This window comes from Struthio camelus, chromosome 5 (assembly GCF_040807025.1).
Source record: "Struthio camelus isolate bStrCam1 chromosome 5, bStrCam1.hap1, whole genome shotgun sequence".
In the NCBI taxonomy this organism is placed as follows: Eukaryota; Metazoa; Chordata; class Aves; order Struthioniformes; family Struthionidae; genus Struthio; species Struthio camelus.
In genome coordinates this window covers 24,276,543-24,300,878 of record NC_090946.1, presented here as the reverse complement: position 1 = coordinate 24,300,878, position 24,336 = coordinate 24,276,543, and the positions used below count along the sequence as shown (strand labels likewise).

Sequence of the window (24,336 nt, the reverse complement as noted above, 5' to 3'; positions counted from 1 at the left end):
TGGCCCCAGCCACACTGGTTCTCAATCCACTGACTGGATTTGGGAAAAAAGCTTCCCACTGTTCCGGTGCCACTTCCACGTCCCTGCCTTCTACCCTCTGTGATCTTAGATGCAGCATGGCTTGAATGAAAGGATTAGAGAGGAACAGTGCTTTTCCCTTTGCTTTCCACCATGCTCCTTCACCTGCTGGCTCTTATTACACCAGGTCTCCCTTCTGCAGCATGGGATCTGAAGCAGTCATTGTAAAATATATTCATACAGCATGTGCTGCAAAAATCTGATAGGCAATAAGACACTGTCAATAAGACACTCAGTTGTTAACAGGAGGCACTAACAGAAAAGCCTAAGTAGACAAATCAATCACGGGGTTTCTGGAAGAAACTTCTTACAAGACCACTGTGCACCTGAAAGGCATTTTAAGCATCCTGTCATGGCAATTTGGAACTAAATCCATACGTAATATATGTAGATACTGTTCCATAGCCAGACAAATTCACAACTACAATCAAGAGCTCTTTTTCTGTCATCTGCTCATCCCCCCAGTCTTGCATACAATCTTGCCTCTCCAAAAAGAGGCGCAGGATTTGACTGCTACCTTATATACACCTATAAGGTATGGCAGAAAGATTTTTGCCTTGGGTCATCTTTTCAACATTCAAAAGCAACTACATTTAACTTCTACAGCATTTTAAAGGCAAATACATGGATTATCGTTTTTTTCTGGCTACATCTCCAAATAATTTTCCCAATGCATTCTCTGGCTTCCAAATCAAATAAACACTTATAAAGATAAGATAATAAATTAATATTTCTGCTCCTCTGCAACATATCTCACATAGCCAACAACAGTAACATATCGACATTATACCACACCGTTAGACAAAAGAGGTAAGACATCAAACCTGGATTAAGTACCCATCTCATTTAAAGAAAGGCACCTCTTTAGTGCCCAGTTTCTCATGCATAAAATCTAATGAGGGCTTAGTATACTGGGAATCTCTTTATTCAATCAAATTCATGTTTTGGAACAATAACTATGCATAACATCAAGTAGTGTGATAAAATGGGTGGTTTTTTTCAGTATTCAACATAGATCACCCTAGACAATATTCTTTCTATAAAAAAAGGTTAAGTTATTTTCCTCCAGAACATCCTTAGAGTAGTAGGAGCTCACTAGGGTAGTAAAGGCAGCCCTAGCAAGGGATCAATGATAGTATCCAAAAGCATTATTCCACTACGCAAAACCAGTTCCTATAGGCATAAAGGACCACTTTCTCAAGGACAAAACAGTCCAGCTACAAATCTGCATAAACAGAAACTCATGTCCAATAGGTTTGTGCACTTTATATGAACTACCACATGGGCAACAAGCTGTCCAGCTGTGGCAATGAGTGTCATAATTAAGTGTATAAATTAAACGCAGACATAATATGCCATTTTCTTTTTTACATATGGTCCAAGGCTCTTGCTGATGAAAAAAATGAGCCTTTTGTAATCACAAGTAAAAATAGCAACAGCAGATGAATATGGTTTGCCAGCTTAGCAAGTCTAAGATAATCATGACAAAGTAACGCAGTGTGAAAAAGGGTGCATTTCCCTACAGCAGAATGCTAAGTAACTCATTGTTATACATGGAAAATTACCCTAGCAGAGCTAAGTTTTGTGATAAGCAAGGATTAAAATGAGTAGTCCAGATACCACATAATAGAGTGCATTTAAAAATACAGGAGAAATCAAATGAAACAATACAGAAATATCCCTTTGTTGCATGCAAATAAAGAACACGCAGATCCTCTAATTACTGCACTGGAGAAGAGGGAGCTGGTTAAGCCAGGAATATGACTGGAAATGTGAAATAAAAGAAAGATCTGCTTTCTGATGAGACAGAAATAGCAGCAACAGTAATCGAGAACGATTACAGGTCTTACAAGGAGGATTTTGGAGAGAAAACATGGAAGACAACTTGGACAAAAATAGAAAGGCATGCCTTGATGCACTGGGTGTGGTATAATTATGAGCAGAATTTGCTTCAGCAGAGAAACAACAGCAATTCTTAATCACTACATCCTTTGAAAACAAATTGCAGCTTCCTTCTTTCCATCCATTTATACCTCAATCCTGCAGCTGGGACTGCACGAAAAGATATTTATTGCTTTTGTAACACCTTTATTCTAGTGGGCCAGTTGGCTCCTGGCTCATCCTTCCCCTGGGGCGGCCTCGCTCTTCTTGCTCCCTCACACAGGCTCTCTGAAACATAACTTATTTCCTCAGGAAGGGTGAAGGGACCCATTCGTTTGATCTAAGTGGCCAGAATGTCAATTAAGCCATTAACGTGATTCCTTCTTTCACAGCTACAGCAATTTCTGTTCCCTAGGATAAAAAATTTAAAAGTCTGCTTTCCCCTTCCAGTTAGCTTGCCTGCTCATTGTCTTACCGTCCATTTAAAAACATGAAAGACAACAAACTTGAGCTATTTGGAATAAAGGCAGAGAAGAAGGTCAGTGATAAAGTCCTGCCAGAGACAATACCAAGCCAAATACCCTGGCTCTCGAAGATCAAAACTAGCATCCCTCTGCTGTTTACCGCAACGAGGAGGCATCATGAAGGGGGAGCACCAGCTCTCACCCACACCCATCACAGCAGCACAACAAAACTTAATGAAATTGAGTGAAAGTAAAAAATCTGGAAAAGCAGCTGATGCTTCAGTGATTTCATGACAAGTGGGAGGACTGGAAATCCAAATTACTGACTGAATTTGGTCCAAGTGTCAGGTACGAGGTTTTTAGTCTTACTGACAGGGACTTCCAGCAGTTTCCTCAGACTGCAGCTCTTGGAAATGTTAATTGAATATATTGCTACACCCTTCTGTGATCACAGCAACGAACATGTTCTGTTTAATGGACACCCACACACAACTACAGAGTCCAAAGTAACAACAGAAGGCTTAAGAGCTTTAGTCATGCAAAATTTGAAGAAGGATGAGACAAAGATTTCAGCACAGGATTGAACTTACCTTCCAAAAATGATAGAGATGAGATGAAAGTGTGATCAGCTATATCGCTGTTTAATTTCTATCTCCATTCTTACTACTTTTAATAACTAAATCACTTCCTAACATGTTTGCTTAAAAACATTTTACTGTTACTCAAAGTATCAAATTGTGCTCCTGAATTAAAGCACTGGTGCATTTTCAATTGTCCCCACGTTTGCAAAAGTAATTCTGAACTGTGAAGCACAGAGAATATGGGCCGAGGCTGCAGAGACTGTGAAAAAATTGTGCTGTGGCTGAACCGTGCCAGTCATTTCAGCAACATGATCATTTCACAGGTTATACAATTAAAATATCACTGTTTTTCTGCTGATTTTTTTTCTAAAAACATCAACGTGAGCAAATCACCCAATTGCTTGGTATGCTTTTAGGGTGCAGATGTTGCAGAACACACCCTACTCTGCAGGACTGCGGTGGGGAGAAATATGGAATTCAAGCCATTGCTTTTCATTTTGGCACTGAACACTGGAATTAAGAAATTAGTATGTATGTTTTTCTGGAGGGTCCTTTCATCAAATATTAATTCATTTTTGTTGTTTGATCTGACAGTTTCTACCACAGCAAGTCTTCCTTTCAGATGCGTTTAAAAATAAAAAAAAAAAAGAAATAAAAATCAATATTCCACAGAAAGCAAACTAATTGCTTGATAATGACCTTTTGAGTGCACAAATTAACCTTAATGGCTTTAAATGGAATTTTAATGAGTTGTTCCGAGTATAACTACTTATTTGCTACTCATACCCATAGACATGGGCAGAGCATTTTTGATTCAATGAAATTTTAGTGTAAGATGTTGTTTTAAGCTGAGTCTTCCCACAGAGGCATACCATAAGAGAGACATGCACACATTTACATTCAGATACACTCGTTCTCTCCCTTGATAAGCCTGTCAAAAGGGCAACAGCCTGAGACAGGGGGAACCAGGTTCAAGTCCATGTTCTGCCTGACTCAGAGTAATGCAAGGCAAACTGCTCTGACCCTAGCAGAACAGAGATTCAAGTCTCCACACTTCCTGCTAGTGCCCTATGCTTATGGTGATACACACACACACATACATACATCCCAGAACCAAAAAGCTCAAATCTGGGCCTTGAATGAATATACTGACAACCCACTTTTTTGTGAAAGTGTTCAGAAGTTTTGATTTTATTCTGATGTGAAAGAACAATAATAAACATCAGGCATTCCTGTGAAATAGAAGTATTATTCCTTGACCACACAAATATGTTTATCAAGGTATAATGCAGATTTGCACAAGCACATTACTACTATTGTATCTGCCTTATTTCTTTGAGGAGGGAGGTAAGCAAGTCACACCTACCCAACTCCTAATTTATATAGCCTCTCACCCAACTGATGATAAGGTGAAGACATTGTTTTTTGGTTTGCTTTGGGTATTGCTGAGTTTTTAAGGGATAGCCAAGCAATAACTTTTTTCCACAACTCTTACTCCAATCTTTGCAACTCCTATGGTATAAAGACTGAGGCAAGAAACAGTTACTAATAAAAATTACAAAGGACAGAGAGGAGAAAAAGAAAAGAAACAGGATTAAAAGTTGTCTGGGAAGGAGCTGAAGGGCAGTGCATGTTTAAATTCTGATAAAAATAAGACCATCCTCTTCCCCCAAGAGACTCATCCGCTACTAGATTTTTTTTTTTTGGGGGGGGGGGGGGGAGGGGCACACTAATGTATCAAAATTTAGTTCTAAATGGAAACTTTTCAACCAGAATTCAGAGTTCCATTCCATAGAAATTAAAGATTTGCTCTTCCCAGGAAAAGATAATTTGAAAAACTTCAAAGGAAGAATATTATTAACATCTTCAAATTAAAATTTTAGAAATGTTTTGCTTTCAGAAACTGAAGTGTTCCATTCTGCCTTGCTAAAACAACCACAAATATTTCAGTATTAGTATAAGCTTTACCTTCTTATATTAACTGTCATTATGCCTGGTAAGTCAAGTCAAGTCCAAAAAATGAAAAAAAAATTGAGGCCTGGGATACATAGCCTTCCAAAGATCTAACAGATAAAAAGGCCCAACACAGAGAAAGTGGAAGATAAAAGGGGAGGAAAACACCCCTAAGGTAATTCTCTCATAAAGAAAAGCAGCTTAATTTTTTGTTGAAGGAATTCAAGTTCTTTTTGCATGTCTGTAAAAAGGGGAGGAAAAAAGTAGTATCTCTTTTTGACTGAACCAATCCAAAATTCAGTATTTCAATTTTCTTACTTGAAAATCTGAAGTTTCCCATGAATAGTTTGACCTTTTATCATTATAAAGTATTCTAATGGTAAACTTACTTTTCTGTATGTTCCGTAAGAGGTTTTTTAAGATACAAAGATGAGTAATTTGCCCACGTGCTTAGCAATCTATTTGATCCTTTCTCTATCTCTTCATATTTATAAAATATATTCCTGGCACACTAACTTTTTTAACTGGCTACCGAAACACATGCAGATGTTATTAAGGAGAGGTCCAATTTAAATAATTCCATGCACTGACTGAAACAAAAAAAGAATTCTGGACAAATTTTTAAATTTTTGCAATTTTGTCAATGTGGTTCATACAGTTCTCTAGAGCAAAAGGTAAAAAAAAAAAAAGAAAAAGAAAAAAATTCTTATACTTGTAGGAATCTAACAAAAAGAGTGGAATGAAAGCAAGTTTGAGAGTCAGCTTAAGCAACTTCTTTATAAGAATGCTGGCAGAACTCTTTCAAGGAGCACCTGCTATTATATTACTGTCATACTTCTCCGTCCTTAAAAATATTTTTCCTTCAAAAGTTTCTTAGACACAAGCACATACAGAATTTTTTTTGTCCTTTTAGAATAACTCAAGGCTATAAAACATTTCTCATGTAGCCAACAGGTTACAGAGAACTGAAGCTGACAGAAGACTCAAAATATAAGTTACCATCATTAAGAGTTTTGGCCAAATAAACATAGAAATTCAAGTCATGAGGAGTTTGCCAAAGCGTGATGCGTTTGTCATTCAGGCACATCACAAACCTCTCGTGGGTGATGTTGTGTGACACACCACAATCTGGCATGCCTAAATGATGAAATATCAGCTCTTCACTGAAGAAGCATACACTTATTGTCACCTTAGTAAGCTGCAATCACTTCATATTTCTATGATAAGAAGAAGCAGAAAATTGGTATGGCATAAACGGCAAAAACCTCCGTGTGCATTATGTGCTTACTAGCAGAAAAGGGAAAGTTAGTTGATCATTGAGAGAAGAACCAGACTGCCTTATTTCACCCTCTTCTTATCTCTCATTCCTTTTTCTCCTAATTTTCTTCCCATATTCTGACTTCTCAATGCTATACATTTCACTTTTCATTTCCCCCTAAACTCTTTAACTCATCCTTGCTCTGTTTTTTGGAAGGAGAACTCCTGAACTTAATTTAGAACATCAAAAGTTTCTTTCTCCATTCAAGCTCCTCCTGCAAGATGCTTACCGAAATTGCAAGCTATAGAACTGAGCTGGAAATCTCAGCTGAGATTTCTTAGAGCAGAATATACCAAAACAGATGCTTTAGAATTTTTACCAGTAAACTGATTCTTTACATTACTGTTTGAATACCTATACGCATACATCAGATGATAACTATATAAGGTATAGTACTGGCTCTCAATAAAATATGATTACTAATACGGAAGTAGAACACTGCATGCTTCCTTAAAAACTGCTTAAAGGTGTCAATGAACAAGCGTAACAAACCACGATTCGTGTTTTATTAGAATGAATAAAACATAATATGACTCTCATGCTTACCAAATACAATTTACCTGTGTCACACAATAAACTCTTATTAAACATGTATCAATATAATTCCAAAATGGAATTTTCACAACAGAATATTTATTGTCCTGGATAAAACGGAGGTCAATGTCAATTTGTCTGAAGTAAAATGAAACTATGACACCTGCAATCTACAGAGAGCTAAAATTCTTTCTCTATGTGTCAGTAGAACTGTATTTAAATAGCTCAATTTATGTAAGTTAAATATAACAAACTGGACAGGACAAATAAAATTCTGGAGTCAAAACAAAGAAACTACATTACTAGCCAGGCCTGAGATCTTATTAGTCAGATTCTCATATCTCACAGTTGGAACACACCACATTCCAAAAACAAGCTTTGGGAACATGCACAACAGAAAGATACAAAGTAAAACTGCTCCTAATTCAAGATTTCTTCGTGATTCCCAAAGTTTACAGTTCTGCATAGTCATTCAAAAAATTATCATATGCTAATACTCTGTTACCCGGAAATATTGCAATTGTAACTACTGTAGACCTTCCTGCTACTCATGATAAAATATAATCCTTTGAATAGACGTGTCCTAGTACATTAAAAATTGCCTCCTATAACCCCAAAACAAACTCTCATGTGGAGGGAAGGTGGTAAGCAGGGGAGAAGGGCACAGCTACCTAAAACCTATGAGAACTTAGGTTCCAGCTTACACAGTACCTGTATTCTCATCATAACTGATATATCCTCATGCTTAGTCTGTAGCAGGGCTGATTATGAGGCTGCAATATATTAAAAATGCATGCTAAGTATCTTTATTTGGAAGAAGAGCTGTTCAAATAAATATGTATTAGCCAGCATGCCAGAGCTCAGTAGTACGCATCTTGATATTACTATCAACATAAATAGCTGACTAAGTCTTCTAGTCTCCTTTTCAGTAAAGTGACAGAAAATTTAAGCTTTTTCCATTTGCAGTTCTTCCAGTAAGAGGATATTGTATAACCTGAAATTGAAAATCTGCACACTTAACATACTCCAAAAAAGCTGCAGTTCTTTCATACAAGTATTTGCAGAGGTATAACACTGACACTTCCTATCCTTTACAGGCATACTATTCACCACAGGATTCCCATACAGTGAATAGCAGTAGAGAGTTGTATTAATACCACTTCCAAATTTATGTTTAATTTATGAAAGCCTCATTTTAATCTCCTTGGTATCAGTGAGTTAGAAATTCAAGATTCATTGTGTATTTTTCCTTCAATTTGAATTAAGCATACCTTTTGTAAGTGGATCAGAGACTTTTTTTTTTTTTTTTTTTTAAAACAACACTCATTACGATCTTCTCACAGTTTACAAGGATATTTTGTGAGGGAGGGCCTCTGAAAATCATGATAGAGCAAAGATAAAAGCAAACAAATATGAATTGCAAAGATTCCACATAAAGTAAGAATAATTAAAGTAGACTACAGTGATAAATGCAACAAAAAGCTTACATACAAATACCATAATATATGGCTCTTGGTGCTTGGTCTCAAATAAGAGTCCAGAAACTTAAGTGAAGTTACCACATGCCTTACACATAGTTTAAAAGGGGTAGAGCAATCTTAAGTCAGCAGGAAGAGAGTACTATTGCCAAAAGCTAGTCTGGACAAAAATTTTATAGATAAGAGTATGTCTCTAGATTTGTTTCTCAGGTTTGATGGAAAGCTTTTTCATTCACTAAGGATCTATAGCCTAGATCCTTAGTGAGGAAAGGATCTAGGAAAGGTAAAGATTCTTTAAAGAGCTGAGTGGCACCTATTCTACTCCTGTAAAGCATGACTGGAAGAAATGAAAGTTCTCCTGTTCATGTAAAAGCCTAGTGGTCACCTAGGAAATAGAAAGCTTAGATTTGACTTCTTCCTCACTAGGAGGGAGCTCACATTCACATCTATCCATTTTCCCACAAGATGTACCATCAAGCAAGCTAGAACTATTCCACTCCATTCAGCTGAGGCTGCACAACTATAAGAAAAATAATTCAAGACCCCTTGGGCCAGGTGGAAGGGTCACACAAGCAAACGCAACTCTGAGTCTCATTTTTGAATCTTACATTTGTTATTAGATAGAAACTCTACTGGAAGCCAAAACAGAAACTCAGGATGTTACTCTTCCCAGATGGATGCTCTGATCAGTGGAACATGAAAACATCACGCGTTTTTCTTGATGTCTTAAACACTACTACATATGCCCTGAAGTTTGTCCACCACATACTTAAGGAACAAAAAAACTGTAAATTTCTAATACTCAGCTGGTCAAAATTGAGACAATTTCAGCCATTCTAGGGACCTTTCAACTACAAGAGCAAAGCATTTGTTCTTTGCCTTTCAATTAGGGAACTCACTGAAGCATCCGAAAGCACTTGCAAGCGTTTTCAGGAAGGCATTTTAAACATATGAATTCCACCAAAATCAGGCTTTTAAATGCCTAGTATTTTGGGAGCAGGAATGAGACTCTAGCTTTTACTCTAAGGCACTGAACATGCATAAACAGAAGAAAATCACAGAAAGATAAAAGAGAGCAATAATAATAATAATCCAGAATGTTTCAATATGCTACAGTCTTCCACTGTTAGGCTTCTGACAGGGACTTAACATTTCAAGGGATTAAAGGTCACATAAGGCTTATCAGCTAGAGCTGATGTGCCACGCAAGAAACATGCAAATTAAGTTTCTGCTTTCAGTAATTTTATTTTCAACATCTAATGCTACATGGAAGTGAGTGAGGGCTTTTCTCCATGTTTATTCATTAAACACCTTCCTCCTCTAAGATACATTTATCAGAGAGAGAGGCAACACCAAACGGACATCCTCTGTCAAGTGCGAAGACATCTCATTACTGCTGCCCTACCACAGCTTCAGAATTAAAGTCATTCCACAGTATTTGTTACCACCTGCTGGATAACAGTATTCTGAGCTTAGAGAATATTTTTTTGTGGCATACAACATACCTCACCGTCTGCCAAGTGCAGCAACAGCTCTACACGGACCAAAGAGCGACCGATTCTCTCTACCTTCATAGTTGGTGTCTCTAACACATTGTAACCCTGCTTGTGAGGTATCTGCCCAGTGGCAAGTCAGAGGACTTGATGCCCAGTAAAAATGACAGCGTGAAGTCTTCACTGGACATTAGATTAGGTACAAACCTTTCAGAGAGGTAGCACTGCAGGAAGTTCATTTAAGAATCTTCCCCAATTAGTGTTCTCACCTCAGGTGATTAGATAATTGCCCGAGAAATGGTAAAGATGTCCTAGAGAGTAATCAGAACATTAGACTAACAAGGAGACAAATATCACTGCTTAATGGAAAGTTAATTTAAAACCAGCTGCTATTTTTAACAAAATCTGTGCAAAAGTGATGTGCTGTTACCATGAAATTAGGGGAAAATATGTGCCATTAAACATGCTCAAACTGCTCACATTTCTTGCCACAGTAACATACTTGATAAATAACTGAATAAATCTGAGTCAAGCTTAGTCTACTGCCTCTGAGGAACTAGAGGCTCATTACCAATATCATTATCTAAAACTAATTAGTAGTTGGTGATTGTAGCCTTCTGGCACTAGGAAGCTGATTAACATTCCTCTGAAGCAAAATGGGTTGGGTTGGGAGGGTGGGGGGAAATATTTCCCTTTTGCTTCAGTTTCAAATAGCAAAAAGGGAATTAAATAATTAACTATTTATACCTGTGCACAATGCAGCTCAGTTTCTTTCACTAATCTATAAGACAAAGTGATATTGGACATGCTGGAGGCATTTTCTTTACTTGACATATGCTGAGTTCTGGAATTTTTTGCTTAGCCCAAAGACAGGAGTAGAAACCTTAAAGTGCAATTAAAATATTTTATTACTGTTATTTAAGGAAAGAGATGCTTGACTGACTTGTCAAAACAGATTTCACTGGTGTGTTAGAACTGTTAGCACTGTCATTTTCCCTCTTGAATGTAATTTGTGCCTAAATACTGTGATGATTACTGTAATTACCTTCAGTAGTACTGCATGCATTTAAGGGAAAGGGATGGATCAATTACTGAATATTCCATGCCAAATAAGATCAAAATAATCCCTTTATTTCCCCAAATAACAGTCTATGACACCACTTTCCTTCTTTTTTTCAACTGAAGGACAGGCTCATTTAAAAATCCCTAACTGAAGTTTAAGTCAAATTTATGTTCCGTATCAAAAAAGAGCCCTGCAGCAACATGCGTCAGCGGGCTCTTACCTAGTGGAGACAGAAAGACTCAGACTTCCAAATAAAACTTTCAAAAAATTTAGATATTTTTGTTAGAAAAATCTTCCTCTGGCTATTATTCAGCCACCATGTAAAATGTGGGTTACCATCAGTAGTTTATGCACAGTGTAAATCCCCATCATAGTAAAAGACCATATAAGCACAAAGAGGCAAAATTTCACTTGTATCTGTTGGTTTCTAGACGGTTGGAAATGCATGTCTATGCAACTATATGAACATGTACAGATATGTATGGACAAAATATGGAGACAAAATAGACCTGTTGACTCTGCGGAAAACAAAGCAGATGGAAAAAAAAGTTTTTTTTTTCTTTTTCCTTCTTTTGGTTAATATTCTAAACCACTAGATTAAATCACCACGACAGCTGGGAGGGCGCAATGGGCAGCCTCACGCTGCAGCAAGTGCATTACTGCCCTCTAGTGGGGGCAGCTGCTCAGCACGGCCACAGACTCACTCTGCAGCCTTGGATTCTCCTTTTGCTCAAAGGTATTTTTTCCGTTATTTGAAACGGGATGATGCAAGATTTAACCCCTGCTTCTATGATCCGGTAAACAGAACAAGAACATGCGTGAAGTCCTAAGTAGATGAAGGTTCGTTGCATGAACATTGCAAAGAATACTCATTTTTGACAGGAAAAAAAAACTCATGACTTAAAGCAAGAAATAATTCGGCACAAGTTTAAGGACAAATAATATGTCATACTTAAAGACTGCATTTGTGCCATTCCTCAAATACAAGTGCTCGAAATTTTGTTCACAATTACTTCTTTTTAACAAGATTAATTATAACTCTTACATAAGGTGTGCGACATGCAAATTGCCTTCATGGAAAAAAAAAATACGTAAGTAGCACAAAATATCTGCACAATATAGTGATCAGTAGCACTAAATTAGTAACACTAATGAACTGTGTTCATTAAAACAGAACAAACTGAGAATGCCTAAGAAGCTTAAGCTTTGGATTTTAATGCAGATATTTCCTGAGGCTGTATTTAGAGTGCTCCGACTCAAAAGAAATCTTCACAATTCATACACAGTAACTGCAAAAATTACATAGATTCTTCCGATCTTCTAGAGTCACAGTAGTCTGTAGGCAAGATCAATATACCATTTCTATAAATACATGCTTGAATGTTATAGTATTTCACGCTGCTGAAATTCGATTGCACGCATTCTCTGATTTTAACCTAGGTTAGGAGGACATCCTGTGGCAGAATAACATATGATCAAACCCTTTCACTTTGCCACACTTTAAATAGATAAATAACTTCTACAGCAGTTACCCTTTGCAGCCATAAATATAAATAGTGTTGGCCGGCTTTGTGACTGTAGAAGCAACGTCTAATATTTACTGTTATAATCAAGGAATGGATTACGAGTATGATCTGCAATTCTGTTACAAAGCTACGGATGAACTAACAGTTTCAAAGGAGGGCTCTTCGGTGAGTAGTCCCTATGTGGGTATTACAAAGTGGTTCAACTGTCACTACATAGTTCTACTTATAGGATGAAATTTCACCCTTCTATGCGCACAGATCAAACAAATGTTGCTTGAGCAAAGCAATTATCGGTGTACCTGTGACCGGAAAGCATCAATAAACAACTCTAAGGAATATTTTAGAGAGTCCTATCCTATCCCCTTAGTCAAATCTCTCCTGAAGTCTATGATTTCAAGGGAATATATATATATAAAAAAAATACCGTCCTAGACAGCTGCTTTTGGAATTTTAGGGTTTATGTTGCCTTTCTCTACAAATTCCTTTATTATTCCCCTTTTCAGAGGATTTTAATAAGTCTTCAGAACATCAGCTGAAGATGAAACTTGTCTAGAGGAGTCTGCTTAAAGCTTAATTTCAAAAATTAAAAAGGAAGCAACCCATTTTAATTGTAAAACTAGTTATATATTATAGAATCAATTCAGCTTACTGTTCTGGTGCCAGTCTAGGAAGTGAGCTAGATCTGAAAGAACAGAGAATATTTTCATACCATGACTATGCATAGAGAAATCGCTACATGTTTAGAATTTCATTTCAGAAAAATCACTGAGGAACGTGGTAGTACGAAATCAGCAAAAAAGCTGGAATGTAGAAATTCTCAGGAGATTTTTTTCTCTCTTTCTTATTTCTGGTCAAAGGAAATAGGCTCAGCTCATGGTATTTCCTTTCTTGAAGAATTATATTTTTTTCACTGAATTAGAAAAACTATCATAAGGACATTAACACTATTTTTCAATGTATTCTAGAAATAAATCCTTCCTGTAGATGGGAAGAATTTTGTAATGCTGCCTTTAAACACATGATTGAAGACATCCTGAAATATTTCTGTTTACAAGGCTTTTGTAATCTATACTCCGAAAGGCCAAAAATTTCTTCCGCTACTGTAGTATCATTTAGCGACCTTGGATCTTCCACTGTATTCCTACATTCTTTATGGAATACATATTGGCAAAAGAATAGTTGTCCATTCCCATACCTCACTTTACTGAATAGCCTTTGACATACCTAAAACAAACCTTTAAACAACGCGCCCCCCAAGGTGGTTAAGACAATGCAGAAAACTGCACTATCAAGTTTGTGAACTGGGTAACTACTTCTCAAGCTCAGGTTAACTAGCCATGAATAACTTAAAGCTGGAAAAAGAAAGCAAGTTTCTGATCAGTGAGGTCCCAGAACAGCTTTCTGACAAGAGGAGATGGAACAAAACAAACACCTAGCCACCATATTTTCACTTCTATATCTCGCGTTTTCATCAGTTGCAAAAAGTTTATTTAGCAGTGGTGCTGTTAGAGGAGGGCAAGTTTATTAAGCTGAGACACCTCTGTTAACGGTGAACAGAGGTGAGACCCTTAATTCTGAGGAACAACTTTGTTTAAATGATGCACGGTATCTCAGTACAGGTGAGGTGAACGAAAAATAGTTTAAAGACTGAGCTTTGTTAGTTTTAACAGGATTTACAAGATGCGATGCCTGCAGCAGCAGAGGATTGAATCCTATGACCCAGAGTCCAGTCTCATTTTCCTATTCTGCAGGCACAGATTGGGAAAATTTCAAATAACAATGATAACTTAACACTGAGGCCATAATTGCTCACTGCCTTAGTCAGAATCAAACTTAAGCATAAAAGAAAATAAATAAATAAATGAAATAAAGACTATAACTCTGCTGTTCAGGTTACCCTGATGCCAAAAAAAAAAAAAAAGAAAACCTTGTGGCTAAATCACATCCTATTTAGAGGGCCATAGGGTCACCAAACCTCCTAGTGGTTACATCAACCAAAACTCATAACTAAGTTTAAGAAAAAAAAAGAAAAAGAAGAAAAAGAAATTGCCCTTCTCACCTGCTCTCATCAGTCCTGCTGGGTATAGCCAATAGCATGAAGTTGCTCTTCTGTCATGCTCACTTGCTCTCTTCCACTTTATTTGCTTTTGCGTCATTTCCTGCACAAATGGATCAACAGGTAGCACGCACAAAAGAAAAAAAAATAGCATCAATAAAAGCAGACTGGTACCGCAGGGAGGCTTCTATTTAAGCAATAGATCCCTTTAGATCTATCCAACTGAAGCCACAGAAAGATTACAAAGAACGTACCAGCAGAGGGTTATCTAATCTCAGTGAACAGGAGAGGGAAAAAGAGGGGTATTTATTAAAAAAAAAAAAAAAACAAACTGATTTTAGAATCTTGAAGGTGCGCTTTCCAAGGTCCAGCTACAAACTACTCCCTGCAAGGCACAGGGAAAGCTCTGCGTGCCAGGAAAAAAAAGAGCTTACACAATGGGATTTCAGTCTCACCTGCTCTCATCAATTCTGTTTGGTAAAGTCAGCAGGATAAAACGCGAAAAGGAGGAACGCAAATTTCTTCAGCCACAGTGCTCAGACAGCAAGGAAAAGGCTTCTATCAGCCAACATCCAAAATAACCCAAGGTCAGATTTCCTGGACCTCAGTTGCAGAGGGCATGTACTAGAGAATACGGCCCTCTGCCGTTCTCATATCTGCTGATTCTCACCAGGCTACTGATTTACACCTCCCACCTGCTGGGTAATCACGTGCTATCGACCAATAAGATTTGTTTGCACCATTTTGAGGATTGCTGTCTCTCATCTCTGGATTGCTGGAGCACAAAATCTCAGGTGACTGCTCTCCTGTACTACTCCAAAAGTAATCGGAAGGAGCTTCTAGCTGCCTGAGAGAGGATTATACAATCCCGCTTGGCAGGTATTTTGAAGGGATTTTCCATTTCATCTTCTTGCCTTTAAGCAAACAGGTGAAAAACTTCTTAAGCGTCTGGGATGACTTGTATTGAGGGTTTTACACTTAGCCAAAAAAAATTATATATTTGTCCAAACAGATGGAAACGTGATACACTAGTCTCTAAAGTAAGCACGCCTTTGGAAAATCTCATGCCTGAGTCAACATCCATAGTTGGCAATAGACTGCTACCATTTGAAAAGTGCCATTGCGCACCAGTGAGAAAATGTCACCATTCTGCTATGTTCTTTATACAGGCATAAAATCATCTCTATAACCTAAGAAACATATGGGTAATCTGAGTAATTGAGAAAAATTTAACAACATAGTAGAGCTATTTATACAGAAGATGAGTCAAAATTACATTTATTTTATGTTGTGAAATAAATGAATATGCACATCCAATGCAAAAATTCTCAGTAAGGCCAGATCTACGTTTAAAAGTTTTGCCATCCAAGCCAGGTTGTTTAGAAGGATTATTAAAAAAAAAAAACACCACACACTTTCTCACTACTTGTATGCAGCAATGCGTTCCACAAGGGCATTACTATATGGGAAGAAAAAAATCGCTTTTGATCATTTTACTCAGTTACGGAGGCAAAAGAATTACCCATTAAAGTTGTTTTTATACAAGTGGGGATTGCCAGTGCAGGTGCAGTAAAGCTGTAAGAAGCCATAAGGAAATAAACTTAACACTGACAATCTTTGATATTTAGTCCCAGATATGAACTTTGCAGACAAAATTTTTATCTAACTGGTAGGAGGTGGTACAGCTGTGTTTGTATTAGCAGGTGCAAATTAATATTACCTCCATTTCCTTTACTTTTGTCATATACTATGGCCTTAGAGTTGATTATGAGAACTGAAAAAAATTCTGGGCATGCAGACATAATAAACTCTTCTCTAAGAAAAACTTACAGTCAACCTAACGTTTTGATGGTTCACTTTTATCACAAGCCACAGGAAAAAAGGCTGTGACATTTCATCCTGAAGAGCCTTTGTCAACTATTATTCATGGAGATAAAGTTGAGAAAAAATTGCTTTCTGCATCCTCAGCGATAACATTTATGAATATCATAAACCAGGTCATAAGAATATCTCTAAAGAGTTTGTTCTGTCTTAAAGGAGTTTACAGACTATCTGTACATAATAGAGCAACACAGTCAGTAAGTACAATTTGTACATATTATCAGAACATACCTATCCTTATACTTCAGACTTTTTTTTTTTTTAATTTAAATATGTACTGCTGTCTTCTGGAACAGGACTTTATGAAAATGTCTTTCTCAAAAGTGTTCATAAACTGGTTTTGACTATACACTTGGCAATCAATTATTCCTGTAACAATTTTTGGTAAAATAAGTTTCACTCTTGTGCATGATCTTCAACTTGACAAATAGCAAATAACACCTTGAGGACAAAAAAAAAGCACAAAATACATTGTATTTTACTTCTGAGTAAAACCAAAATATTTCCACATGAGTTCTTCTATCATCAGAGCATCTTCTTTTGAGTGTGTAGTCTATGGTCATTCTGTGAAAGTCAGGGAAAAAACTTCAGAGGTGGGTGAAGTCAGGATTTTAAAGCTCATAAGTAAAAGCCAGTTTCCAGAAATATTGACTCTCCTTCTGTAAGTACTCAAATAAAACATTCATTAATCTTGAATATTCAGTACTTCTGAAAACTGCAGTGACATTTCTCTTTGACCCCCCCAAATGAGTAATTGCTTCTGAAAGTTTTTTCAGCACTATCCAAATACACACTGTGAAACAATTAGATGTGCTTTCTCTTGCAACAACTTTACTTTGCCTTTATTACTTGTATACAATCTGTCACCTCTGTCATAAGACTTCACTTGTCTAGGATACAGCCACTGATGTCATTCTGAGCAGCATGCGTATCTGCACATGAACCTTAGAAGCATGTTGTATTACACATATTCAAATACACCTGAGTGCATACATGAGTCATTTGTGCAGTTACATTCCCACGAGTTTCAATAAACAGAAGTCATTTGAGTTAAAATCTTTCTTCCTAGATTTGATTTATTCATACGGCTTATGTTTCAGATCAAACAGTTCAGCCCAGCCCTGAGGTATTTCCTAATTTTGTCTTTGTTTTCTTCATTTTAATATTAAATATAGCTTTCTGCTTTTATTCATAATTATCCAATAAGTATTTGAAGTTAAACAAGTTTTGTGGAGCTAAATAATCAGATCATGAGCCTGTAGAATTAGTAAAGTTATACTCGAGGACAAGTAATCTTCCCCCAGGGAAGCCTCTCTAAATTCCACAGGACTGTCTAGTGAATAATCTTAGGAAAGGTAAGTAAATATTTGTGGGGTCAGGCCTTAATACATAATGTTATATTTACTTCTTTGCTGCTTTCTCAACAAAATGTGCTTTTAACTTATATATTACACTTATTTACTGCTCATAAATTGTCACTGAGCATAAACTGTTCTTGCTCTCCATCGGTATCCAAAATTTTAATTAAACTACCTCTAACTTCACCAGCAGACATGCTGAGGAGCTCTCATAAGCATCACACATACCTGAGCAGAACTAATCTGCCATCTTTGCAATGCTGCTGTGGATGTTTCAGCCTTTAAATGTGCATTGCGAATCTGAGTATTTCATTTAATGCTGGCCACTGTATCTCAAAAGGCCTCTGTAGAAACATAATTTTAAGCTTCTTTTCAATCAATAATAATGAGCAAAAAATGTTGTACAGTTATGTGTTCTCGTAGGTCTCAAATCAGCTGGCAGCAAAATTCCTGACCCTCTCTGTAATTTGCAGTTACCTTGTTCTACGAAAGGTTGCTGGAGGGAAACACCATTTTGGTGTTTTACAAGAACTTTTTTTAGCATAGTTGCTTAGCTGCCGAATGCATATGAACATGCAGAAAGACAGAAAATCAGAATGGGAGTTGAAGAGAATACAAAACCCTTCAGGGAATTAATTAAAGGCTGTAGCTTTTTTAAAAAACCCTGAGGAACTGGGTAGCACTTAATCAAGCAATAGTTAGAATTACTCAGGCCCAAAACATGACTAAAAATCTCGATGTTCACAGTAAGATACCAAAGTTCAGATGTTCAAGGGTCAGGGATCTTCCCAATGCGGTGTGCTAGATTGTGCTCTTCTTTCCCAAATGAGAGGTTGGGCATGCTGACAGAAAGCTCGTAGAATCTAAAAAACACATCTCAAAGAAACACAAATCAGTTGGTTTTAAGATCAGCAGTACGAAGAAGGGGCTTCCCAGCTCTGGGGCTTCTGCTAAATTCTGTACAAGAAAATATTGCCTCCCTTAGCCAACTCTCTCAATACGTCATGGCTCCTAACTTCATGCCAGCTCTGCTGCCAGCCTTTCGTAAACTGTGAGCCATCTTTGACATGCATACCATAGGTTGTCAAACTCTGCTTTAGATTGTACTCTGGCCAAATTCTGGCAAAAAGTGAAGAAGGCAGTATCACATGTGAAATGCCAATATGTACACAGTGGTTCAGAAAAAGGGGGGAATAAGTTTGAGTTTAAAGAATGCTAGTTTTACACTTTTTTTTTTTAAACAAATGAAAGTTTTCAGTGCTGGATTAATTTCCTATACATAAAGCAAATAACGTGCAAGTTGCTGCAGCTATTGTGCTAAGGCTTGTCAGAGCGCTGATAACAAGTTGTTGTATGCCTCGTTATCTCTGCTCACTTGATTAACTATTCTTAGCAAAAGACTGTGGAAAAAAATGAAGTTACCTTTGTCTTTTCCTTTTTACCTGTGTATCACATACTATGTTGTTAGTTTCCACTGAGGACAGTACCAAGTACAAGTGCAATAAAGCACTGTGTGATTCATTACTTAAACAGAGTTTGAACATTAGAATGTAGGGTTCAACTCCGTCAGTACCTTAGTATTCCAATATTAGGCTGCCTCATGGAAATCAATGCATGCACTCCTCAGAGCAAGTCCTGTTTCATCTGAGTCAGACTGCAGAATCGGCCTCCTCGTATGTCTTCCCTCATGGGCCTCTGTTGGAGCTCCTGCAAACAACTGCAGTCTCAGAAGGCAAGTCTTGGTAAGAAATTCGTAATTTTACTAATAATTTCACAAGTGTTTGAATTATGTAACCCTCTTCAGTCCCATCACTGTTACAGAACTGCCATACTTCTCTCTCTGTATATGCTGCTTATAGTTTTTTACAGGAATGACTAAAAAGAATATATATAACAATACCGCCACTGTACTGCCTGCAACTCATGCTGTAGCATTCAGTGATATATTGGATTTCATGCAAGGTGTTACATTTATCAGTTCTCATGCAACGTAAGAAGAAATTTGAAATCATAGACAGTTCTCTTAGTTGTGACTTTACAAGGTAAATGTTGACAGTTTTCAAACTGTAAAATTACATATACATAAGATACATTTCTGTCCATGTAGCCTCCATTTTGGTCTTGAAACACTCACCTACTAGGTTAGTCGTTCCTTAATCTAAGTAAAAGTGGCGTCCGTTGTGAATATCCTTATTTTGTATCATATTTCCCTCTCATCCATCCTAGCACACAGAACGTGCACTGGTATATTTTTTTAAACTATCAGTGAATATAGGGATAATTCGTATTCCAAGGGGAAAAGTATTATCTCCCAACAGTCTGGCTAAATAGGTTTGCTTTTGAAAGCATTCAAACAATGCATACACCTACACAAGTCTTTAAATTCGGGTTGGGATTAGGCTTTTCAATCAATATCTTGTTCATTCCCACTTACCCTGTTTAGTTTCATACTGCAGAAAGCTCACAGCACAGCTGGATTCCTTTCAAATGAAACAAAGCTGAAAGATGCACTCTACCAGAGCACTCAGTGCGTTCCAGCTATTAATGGACTTTCAGTTCACAGGACTAGACTGGAGTTAGTCCAAAGCAGACTCCGTCCTTTCCCCCCAGTTGCCCATAGCATGGATGTCAGGTCCTCAGTCTTAACTATAGATTGGCTCCTACTGCACCCCACTATTTCCTAACATAGACATGGACAACACTAGCTCTGGAGGGGGTATTTCAGAGCCAAATATCACAAGATAGGATGCATTTCCTTCTTCTATCCCCTATCTTCTATTTCCTAATAAAATTTTCTTTGATGAAGTTATTCAGAAAAATAGATCTTTTTGTTTGGATGGCAGGAAGGCATGCAAGTTAGTTTTACATAGGCCAGAAAGTCCAGGATGGAGACTCCATGTTCCAGCAATCCACAGCCTAGCATGTCAAATATCTGCACGTACAAAGATGAATATACCAAATACGTGGTTTGCACAGTTCTTTTTGTCATGCTTACAACCTGCTTTCACGATTACTGACTTCAACCCATTTTATCTTAAGTTTTAAAAGCTATGTGTTTATTTCACAACAATTTGCAGCAAACAACTTCAGCACTTCAGTGTTGAAGCACTGTAACAAAAATGCAAGTTTGGTAAGCACAGTAAGAGAGAACTAAGAAATCTGATAGCTTAATACAATGCACTTATTTAGCCTGGATATAAACTCATGATTGATATGAGTTTATATGAGTTTTGCTATTTTTGAAGCACTGTTATGGGAAGGCTAAAAAGGCCAGAAGGACACTATTAGAAGAAATAAACTTTTTTTAAAATAGACCCTGTTTTTGTGTCAAATAAATTAGAAAATAAATGTACTTACTCTAAATATAACTTTTTAGAATCCTTGTCCATACAAAAAATGCACACAGGTTTTTACAGTCTAGAGAATTTGTGATGTAGGGTGAGAAAACTGTCCTATAAGAAATGCAAACCAACAGGGTGTTTTTGGTGGAACCAAGCTAAATTTACCAAAATGTGGGATTTTGTACAGCATAAAACACGCTATTAACAATGCAGCTCTTCTTCTTATATATTTAATAACTTAACTGCTTTCATGTTTTCATCCGTAAATTATTTTAGGAGTAGTTACTCGGTGTCAGAAATCTGACACGCTACAAGAGAAAAGACCACTTTGAACTAGTAAGAGAAAATATCCAGTGTTCTTAATGCTTACAGGAGATACAACTTGGTCCCATATAGCAACTTTGGGTTTAAACTGAAATTTATAACTTAACAAACAATATGAAATGTAATAGTGTCATTCTGTGGATACTGGACAGCTTAGTAGATTCCTAATGGGAGAAAGGGAGCCTCCCTTTAAACCGAAAGCTGTTCAGTGGCTTACAGGAAATATACGTGATGTCGTTAAATGTCTGAAACAATCCACCACCAGAACTGGCATTAGCTGTCATCTTTTTTCGCAGTTCAACGAGAGGCTAACGCTTGCATAGGTATGTAACAGTGAGATACTATTTCCTTTCAAAAAGCGTTCTCTTCCATTTAAGACTGCCAGAGATGAAGGGAAAAACTTCTGCTCTTACTGTATGTTCTTCATCCTCTACTACAGTCTGCCTCCTTTATGTACTCACACACCTAAGTGTACTCAGACAGCCGACACGCCATGCCCACAAACTGTCACGCGGGCTAGGCTCAGGAACAGCGTGCTATCACTGCCACCAAGAAGCTGTGAGCGTCTCCTCGACTCCATCAGCCTCTGCTTCCCTCCACCCAAGGAATACAACGGTGTTTCTCGCTGTGTAATCGCGTGTGTCTATGCGCACTTCCGAGAGGGCAAGCCTTCAGCATCTCCTTTCCAATCTCCCACTGCCTTGCCACAGTTAACAGCACCACTAACATACCTAGTACAGTGCAGGCCTACAGCTTTTTTCCATCTCCTCAACTTTACTTACCAGATTGCTTCATTTCCTAAATACGGCAAGTGACATCGAGGAGGTGCGAAAAGCTATGATTCTGTGTGGGAAACACAAGTAACAGCAGTGCTGTGGCAGGAGCACAGAAAACAGGGTTTAAATTCTACCTCCACCTGAAGCCTCGTTCCATGGGATCACCCACAGCATGTGATCATTTCTATTTTTAAATGCTATATTTTCTAATGTGAGTCAGTTACCAATCTATTTCTGATCTCAACAGGAAGGACAGCAGAACAACTTTAACGACAGCTGAACCAAAATTAGAACAGAAAATGGATCAGTTCAGCTCCTTCTTTTATACTATCCAACTTCGGGTGTATCTATCTAAGCCAGTTCCAATGTCAAAAGAGTACCCATCAGCTCCTTCTGCAGATACTGAGGGTCAGAAACAGCTTTAAAGTGTAATTCAAAACGTAGCCTAAACTGGCTACTGGAAGGGGCCTGTTCTCTCCAAAGCTTCTACTTAGAAGGCTGGACAAGTAATTCAGCCAGCTAAATTAAGCGATTATCGGATGGGTGGTGACAATAATCTACCAAACCAATGCCTGCAAGAGTCACCCCTCTACCATGTTGGTTTCATTATGGCGTTTGTGCATAGTGAAGCACACTGAGGCCCTGATCTGAGACAGGAGCCTCTAACTACTAGCGCGGAACGGGAAGCACAGGTCCTGGTAGAAGGCAAGTTGAACATCAGTCAGCAATGCACTTCAGCAGTGATGAAGGCTAACAACATACTGCCCTGCATTAGCAGGGGCGTAGATAACATCTCGGGGGAAGTGATTACTCCCCTCTACTCAGCACTTGTGCGGCCACCTCTAGAACGTTACTTACAGGAATACTGCGCCCAGTTTTGGTACTCAGTATAAGACAGAGATAGACAAACCGGAAGGAGCCCAGAGGCTGGCCGCTGGCTGGGGGACTGGAGCACATGGCGTGAGTTGAAACTCAGGGAACTGGTTTGATAAGCCGGGGGGGAAAAAAAGGCTACCGGGAACCCGCCTGCAGTCATTCTAGAGAACGGTTACAGAGAAGACAACAGCAGATAGTTTCCAGAGGTGAACAGTGAAATGATAAAAGGCAATTCTGACTGTGCACAAGAAAAAAACCTTAACCAAGAGAGCGGGTAGGCCCTGGAGCAAGGTCCCAGAGCGACTGTGGAACCTCCCTCTGTGGAGATTTTCAAAACGACACAAGGCCCCGAGCAACCTCTGAAATTAGCCCTGCTTTGAACAGGACAGTGGACTACATCACCTCCAAATGTCCCAACATTTGTTTATGATTCCAAAATTGAGACTCCTCTATCACTTATATGAAGATACACGTTAAAAGCATTACATGAATTGGCTAAAAATCAATTAAAACTAGTTCCAAAAAAAAAACCACTGTCATATCAATGCGTGACTTAGAAACCTTTTTCTTCAAGGCAGACTAGTAATACTCTAGCTGCAAAATGAGACTAAGGAAAAAAAGAATAAATCCTTAGTAACAGAATATGATGTTCTCTCATTATTGATAGGATGACCTCTCATTATTAGAAGAGGAGCAAAATAAGCTGGATAGCACTGGAAATGCAATCAAAAATTAAGACGGTAGATTTGAACTAATTAAAATGTTAAATACATAAGCTTCATTAAAACTGCAGAATGATTGTTTTCTGTACTATCTGCTGTTGCTTTTGAAACTAACTGATCTGTTTTGTGGTTACTTTGCAAAATTTGCAAACAGAGAATAATAGTAATCAGTATGTTATAAAGACATTAATAAAAATACTGAGCATCCTGATGTAAAAATATATAGATTGTGGTGGATAACAAATAAATATTTCTTCTTCTAATAGCCCAAAAGATAAAAGTAATTCTCAGCAGCAAGGCTGTCCTTAAAGCTAGTTACATGTGACCGAAATACTTCTTTCTAAAAAGGGAGGAGGGAACAATCAGTGCTTGTCTCCAAGCTGTTTTGACTGTTGACAGCTCAAGCTTCAAGATAAACTGAACATGCATAATATATGCAGTATGTTTATATTTGCAGTTTACATCTGTATTTAAGTAAATTTGTAGATGGATATGTGGATAAGTACAGGGCTAGGCATGGATGCACCAAAATGCTGAATATAAATATGGAGGGGTTTTGTTTAGTTGCCTAGCAATAAGATCTGACTCCTAGAAGCTAACAAATACTGATCAGAGAAAGGAATATAATTATTT

The 24,336-nt window shown here is 37.7% G+C and overlaps 1 long non-coding RNA gene across 1 annotated transcript in view; it reads right to left on the bottom strand.

Annotated features, from left to right (window-relative positions):
• Positions 1-24,336, bottom strand: part of LOC104147508 (uncharacterized) — a 294,392-nt gene that overhangs the window by 258,107 nt on the left and 11,949 nt on the right. The window contains exons 7-10 of the long non-coding RNA XR_011141392.1: positions 19,238-19,371; positions 18,420-18,540; positions 16,538-16,870; positions 14,429-14,528 (exon numbers count right to left, since the gene is read on the bottom strand). This is a non-coding gene — a long non-coding RNA (uncharacterized lncRNA). The remainder of the gene's footprint in view (positions 1-14,428; positions 14,529-16,537; positions 16,871-18,419; positions 18,541-19,237; positions 19,372-24,336) is intronic.